The sequence below is a fragment of the Microcebus murinus genome, unplaced genomic scaffold (assembly GCF_040939455.1).
Source record: "Microcebus murinus isolate Inina unplaced genomic scaffold, M.murinus_Inina_mat1.0 scaf001_hap2_Mmur4.0, whole genome shotgun sequence".
Taxonomy (NCBI): Eukaryota; Metazoa; Chordata; class Mammalia; order Primates; family Cheirogaleidae; genus Microcebus; species Microcebus murinus.
The window spans coordinates 2,728,475-2,735,629 of NW_027438947.1; the positions used below are offsets into that span (position 1 = coordinate 2,728,475).

At 45.0% G+C, this 7,155-nt stretch overlaps 1 long non-coding RNA gene across 1 annotated transcript; it reads right to left on the bottom strand.

Annotated features, from left to right (window-relative positions):
* Positions 1-4,678: 4,678 nt before the first annotated feature.
* On the bottom strand, positions 4,679-6,877 carry LOC142866167 (uncharacterized). Its single transcript, XR_012916215.1, has 2 exons — positions 6,274-6,877; positions 4,679-5,498 (listed from the first exon to the last, which is right to left on the bottom strand). It is a non-coding gene; the product is annotated as an uncharacterized LOC142866167 (long non-coding RNA).
* Positions 6,878-7,155: the final 278 nt, after the last annotated feature.

Here is a 7,155-nt window from a genome sequence, read left to right on the forward strand (position 1 = left end):
AGTGGAACAGATCTGAGAATCTTGATATAAATCCATCCTCATATAGCCATCTATCCTTTGACAAAGTAGACAAAAACATATGCTGAGTAAAAGAATTCCTTTTCAATAAATGGTGCTGGGAAAACTGGATAGCCACTTGTGGAAGGCTAAAACAGGACCCACACCTTTCACCTCTCACAAAAATCAACTCACGCTGGATAACAGACTTAAACCTAAGGTACAAAACTATTAGAATTCTAGAAGAAAAAGTTGGAAACACTCTCCTAGACATTGGCCTAGGCAAAAAGTTTATGAAGAAGTCCCCAAAGGCAATCACAGCAGCAACAAAAATAAACAAATGGGACATGATTAAACTAAAAAGCTTCTGTACAGCCAAAGGAAAAGTCACTAGAGTAAACAGCCAACCTACAGAGTCGGAGAAAATTTTTGCATCCTACACATCCATCCAATAAGGGGTTAATAACTAGAATATACTTAGAACTCATGAAGATCAGCAAGAAAAAAACTAATAACCCTATTAAAAAATGGGCAAAAGACTTGAACAGAAACTTTTCTAAAGAAGACAGAAAAATGTCTAACAAATACATGAAAAAATGCTCAATATCTCTAATCATTAGAGAAATGCAAGTCAAAACCACAATGAGATATCACTTAACTCCAGTGAGAATGGCCTTTATCAAAAAGACCCTGAACAACAAATGCTGGCATGGATGCAGAGAGAGGAACACTCCTACACTGCTGGTGGGACTGCAAACCAGTTCAACCTCTGTGGAAAGCAATTTGGAAATACCTTAAAGCGATACAAGTGAATCTACCATTTGATCCAGCAATCCCATTACTGGGCATCTACCCAAAAGATCCAATGACACTCTACAAAAAAGACACCTTCATTCGAATGTTTATAGTAGCACAATTCATAATTGCAAGGCTGTGGAAACAGCCCAAGTGCCCATCAATCCAAGAATGGATTAATAAAATGTGGTATATGTATAGCATGTATTACTATTCAGCTCTAAGAAATGAAGGTGATATAGCACATCTTATATTTTCCTGGTTAGAGCTGGAACCCATACTACTACTCAGTGATGTATACCAAGAATGGAAAAACAAGAACCACATGTACTCACCAGCAAACTGGTATTAACTGAGCAGCACCTAAGTGGACACATAGGCACTTCAGTAATAGGGTATAGAGCAGGGGTTGGGGGGGCGGGTATATACATACATAATGAGTGATATGTGCACCGTCAGGGGGATTGTCATGCTGGAGACTCAGATTTGTGATTGTAGAGGGGAAAGGGCATTTATTGAAACCTTAAAATCTGTACCCCCATCATATGCTGAAATAATAAAAAAAGCAATCATAGTCAACAAAAACAAAATGGGAGGTATTAATATGCCAGATATCAAACTATAGTAAAAAACTGCAGTAATTAAAACAATCTGGTATTGTCACAAAAATAGGAATATTGACCAGTGTAACAGATCTGAGAATCCTGATATAAAACAATCCTCATATCATCATCTAATCTTTGACAAAGCAGACAAAAACAAACGCTGGGGAAAAGAATCCCTTTTCAATAAATGGTGCTGGGAAAACTGGATAGCCACTTGTAGAAGTCTGAAGCAGGACCCACGCCTTTCACCTCTTACAAAAATCAATTCACACTGAATAACAGACTTAAACCTAAGGTATGAAACTATTAGAATTCTAGAGGAAAATACTGGAAATACTCTCCTAGACATCAGCCTAGGGAAAGAGTTTATGACGAAGTCCCCAAAGGTAATCAGAGCAGCAACAAAAATAAATAAATGGGACATGATCAAACTGAAAAGTTTCTGCACAGCCAAAGAAATATTTATGAAATTAAACAGACAACCTACATAATGGGAGAAAATTTTTGCATCTTACGCATCTGATAAGGGGCTGATAACTAGAATCTACTTAGAACTCACGAAAATCAGGAAAAAAATATCAAATAACCCTATCAAAAAGTGGGCAAAAGACCTGAACAGAAACTTTTCTAAAGAAGATAGAAGAATGTCTAACAAACATATGAAAAAATGCTCAACATCTCTAATTATCAGGGAAATGCAAATTAAAACCACAATGAGATATCACTTAACTTTAGTGAGAATGGCCTTTATCAAAAAGTCTCCAAACAATAAATGCTGGCTAGGAATCGGAGAGGGAGGAACCGTCCTACATGGCTGGTGGGACTGCAAACTAGTTCAACCTCTGTGGAAAGCAATATGGAGATACCTTAAAGCGATACAACTGAATCTACCATTTGATCCAGCAATCCCATTGCTGGGCATCTACCCAAATGATCCAGTGACACTCTACAAAAAAGACACCTGCACTCGAATGTTTATAGCAGCACAATTCATAATTGCAAGGCTGTGGAAACAGCCCAAGTGCCCATCCATCCAAGAATGGATTAATAAAATGTGGTATATGTATACCATGGAGTACTATTCAGCTCTGAGAAACAATGGTGATATAGCACATCTTATATTTTCCTGGTTAGAGCTGGAACCCATACTACTAAGTGAAGTATCCCAAGAATGGAAAAACAAGCACCAGATATGTTCTCCAGCAAACTGGTATTAACTGAGTAGCACCTAAGTGGACACATAGGTACTACAGTAATAGGGTATTGGGCAGGTGGGAGGGGGGAGGGGGGCGGGTATATACATACATAATGAGTGAGATGTGCACCATGTGGGGGATGGTCATGATGGAGACTCAGACTTTTGGGGGGAGGGGGGAAAATGGGCATTTATTGAAACCTTAAAATCTGTACCCCCATAATATGCCAAAATAAAAAAAAAATAATTAAACACATGAAAGAAAAAAATTATCTGGCTCATAAAACAAAAACATTCATTGGTCTGATAATCACGGCAGTAGTTGGCTTAATAGCTATTGCTTTGTTAGCCTCTCTTAGAGTTCAGTGGCTGTGAGATCAAATTCAGGTTTTGACAACTCAATATTTTCTCCATTGTGATTGGATTTCTTCCTGTTTTTGTGTCACTCCTATTCCTTTCCATAGTAGTCAACATTGCATGTCATTACGAAAACTGTTAAAAGGAGGCTGAAACCTAACTGGCAACCTCCAAAAATTAGAACAAAAGAAGTCACCTCTGCTTTTCAAAACAATCTGCCAGATTTTAATAATGATGAGTTCTTTTCTATTCTGGCCAGTGGATTGTCGCAGGCCTATCCTTTGGCTTCACTAAAAACTATGCTTGGAAGTAATTTGGGTATTCTCCTTCTTGTATTATTTTTTGTGCTCTTAATCTATAGGTGCTGGAAAAAAAGGTGTTAGGGACCGACCTTCCACAGCCCCACCGGACAGAAAAGCAGAGACATCGAGGATGTAATTACACAAGAGGAGGTTTATTTTCTGGCTAGCCAGGGTCCAAGCCCCAGAGCACCAATGCAGTGGTCACTCTTGCAGGCAAGGACCCCGACTGGGGTTGCAGCGTGCCTTTTATCCCTATGGTGCATACGCTATGCAGTGGCTGATCACGCGTGGATCATGCATTGACCTTTAACATGATTGGTTGGCTGACAGCCCCACTATACAGGGGTTCGAACAATGCAAAGTTGGCACAAACAAGCAAGCAAGCAACGGTTTCCATGGCAAGCAAGCAACAGTTTCCAGAAGCCGGATGTTAGTTCCGGCTTCACTGGGGTGTGGGCCATGCAGGTGTGCAATGTCTCGACCCCTCACATTCCCCCCTTTCTTTAGAAGCTGGTCGAGCACTCTTGCTCGTCTCTTGGGTCTTCTAAAGGTTTCAAGTCTGTGCTACCTTACTAGAGCTTCTGATACTGCGGCTGCAACACTAAAAGCTGTACTGTATTAACCCTTTCTTTTACAAAGGTTATTATCTTGTTTAATATGCAGGGTCCGAATGTAAAGACTAACAGCAGAATTACTAGTGGTCCTAATAGCGTTGAGATAAGGGTAGTTAGCCAAGGGGAGCTGTTAAACCAAGATTTAAACCAACCTGCCTACAGCTCGTTTTCCCGCTTGTGGCAGGCAAGCTCTTCTCTAACTTTAGCCATAGATTCCCTGACGACTCCTGTGTGGTCTGCATAGAAACAGCACTCTTCTCAGAGGGCAGCACATAGTCCCCCTGTTGAAGGAACACTAGATATAGCCCCCTCCGATTTTGTAGTACTACTTCGGACAGGGAGGTCAGAGACTTTTCTAGATGGGAGATAGACTCTTCTATTCTTGCAATGTCTTTATTAATGGCTGCTCTCAAGGTGCTGAACCCTCTCTGTTGCATCGCTAGGTAGGAGATACCAGTCCCTGCTCCTATTGCCCCCAAGCCAAAAAGTGTGGCCAGGGTAATGGCTGCAAGGGGTTCTCTTTTTCTCTGGAAAATTAGGTTAGTGACCCCTTGGCCTTCCCTGCTGGTGTATATGGTCTCTACTGTATGGTATATTATTTTAGGGAACACTAACACCATAACACAGTATTTTTAGATTCATTAAAAACTGATAGGCTAAGGCAAGGGGTTAAACTGGTTTTGGAGCAAATCCACCATCCACTTGGCCCGGGAATGACCCATTTTTTTTTTCCTGTTTGATTTATTACTGTTACCCCCGGCACAGAGCTGTGCATGGCTGGGTGGCACTGTTCCCTGGCAGGGAACTGTTCCCAGGCAGGTCCCCTTGCCAAGAACTGACTGAAAAGTGAGACCAGGGCCTTTACGGTCCCATTGACATGACCTAGGGGAGGCTTCTGTGGAGAGGTTGAAATTGACGGCCATTCCCACTGCTTCGTATGCAGCTGTCAACATCTTCCACAGAGGATCTCTAAGTTCTACTTCAGGCACCGTGCTTATGGGGCTCCCTAGGGTGAGTGAGTTTGTCCCTAACTTTATCACTGGTTTGGGGTGCACTGTGGCCGGCTGTGGGTGCAGCACCTGGTTGGGCCCTACTGCGTGTGGTGACACAATCCCACTTGGCCGAGGGCCGGGCGCCCCTGGGGGCTCACTCACGCTGATGGGGCTTATTTCTTCTAGGTTAAACATAAGGTCTGGCCACCATCCGTTTACGGGGCCTACCCCCGAAGTCACATTCTAGACTTTATGAGTCTCTTGATTGGCAATCTCTCATGTGAGGTTATGAGGTTGGTGGGGATTGCTATTTATCACGGCTGCCACACTCCTGCCCACAAGCAAAGTAACCCCAAAGCACCCACATAAAAGACATAAAACAAGCCTAGCATGCATCTCTGCAACGGAGTCCAACCTCCAGGTGCTACAGTCCCAAGTCCGACTCCAACTAGTATGACCAGTACTCCAAAGAGGACTGGAGTCACTAAGTTCATCTATGCTGGTGTCACTCGGGTCAGCCTGGTCTTTAGGCGGTTCTCCGGATCCACCGTTGCCTTCCACTGGCTCTGGCACTGCTCTTGGTCGCTCTTGCTAGCCGACCTCACGTGGGAGTGGTGTATCCAGGTTGATATTCCATCCACCTTGAGGGCAGTGGGAGTAACACGGATAACTTGAAAGGGGCCCTTCCATTTAGGCTCGAGGGTTTTGCTGTTATGTCCTTTTACCCACACCCAGTCCCCCGACTGGTGTGGGTGATAAGAATGTTCAGCACTACCTGCCCCCAGCCCTGTGGCCTGGTATATGGCGCGGAGGGCCGGCCACACTCGGCTGTGAACACTCTGCAGAGCTTGTACGGCTTGCAACACATGTTTGGGGTGTTTTGGGAGAGCCTCGGGGCTCACCCTGGGGACCACGGGTGGAGGAGTGCCATACATGATTTCAAAGGGGGTTAAACCTAAATGATAGGGGGTGTTCTGGGCTCGGAACAGGGCGAAGGGAAGAAGGGTCACCCAGTCCCCGCCAGTCTCTAGGGCCAATTTAGTCAGAGTCTCCTTTATTGTTCTGTTCATTCTCTCTACCTGCCCTGAGCTCTAGGGGTTATAGGCACAATGCAGTTTTCAATTGGTCCCCAGAGCCTGGGCCAGTCCCTGACTAACTTGGCTGACAAAAGCAGGTCCATTATCTGATCCTATTTCTTCTGGCAGTCCATACCTAGGAACTATTTTTTTCTATTTTTTTTTTTTTTTTTTTTTGGCTACCGTTAGAGCAGTCTCTCTCTTAGTGGGGAAAGCCTCTACCCACCCAGAGAACGCATCCACCATAACTAGCAGATACCGGTCCCATATTTTCCAGGCTTTACTTCTGTAAAATCTACTTCCCAGAACAGCCCTGGCTGCCTCCCCCTTTCTCTCGTACCTGCGTGGGTCCCTTTGGCCCTCCCCGGCTGCATGACTTGACAGGCTTGGCAGTCCCGGACGATGTCGCTCGCCACTCGTCCCTTCGACATGAACTTAAGCTGGGCGGTGTTTAATAGTTGTAGCATTTTTCTCTTTCTTAAATGTGTGGTCTGGTGTAGGTGCGTTAACAGGTGACGTCCCAAAGTCTCTGGCACTATCAGGCGGCGTTCTTCGTCTTTTTGCACATTTAGCTGTTGTGTAGCCCAGGCTTCATCTGCGCTGGAGTAGTCTGGCAGAGGAGGTATCTGTCCCATGCCCGGGGGTGGTAGGCTTATATGCAGAATGTAGGGTGGTGCAGCGCCTTTTGCTGCTCTTTTAGCCTCGGCATCTGCCCTTCAATTGCCCCGTGCCTCCAGTGAGTCTCCACCCTGATGTCTAGGGGTGTGGACTACCGCCACTGCCTTTGGCAGCAAGACAGCTTCTAGCAAGTGGAGTATTTCGGGCTTGTGCTTAATCTCCTTCCCTTCTGCTGTGATGAACCCCCTTTCTCTGTAGAGGGCTCCATGTATGTGCACAGTACCAAAAGCATAGCGGCTGTCAGTATATACTGTCAGCCTCTTCCCTCGGGCCTGACTAAGAGCTTTTGTCAGTGCAATCAATTCTGCCTTTTGGGCAGATGTTCCCTGTGGAAGGCATGCCGCCCAGACAAGTTTGCCTTGATCATAGACTATGGCCGCCCCCGCATACCTGTGTCCATCGCGGACGAAACTGCTCCCGTCCGTGAACCAAGTTAGGTCGGTGCTCGGAAGGGGGTGGTCCTGCAGGTCCTGCCGAGCCATCTGGGTACGCCCTTAGCTATTCTCCTCTTCTCGTCTATGAACAGGTGAAACTCTTTTGTCAG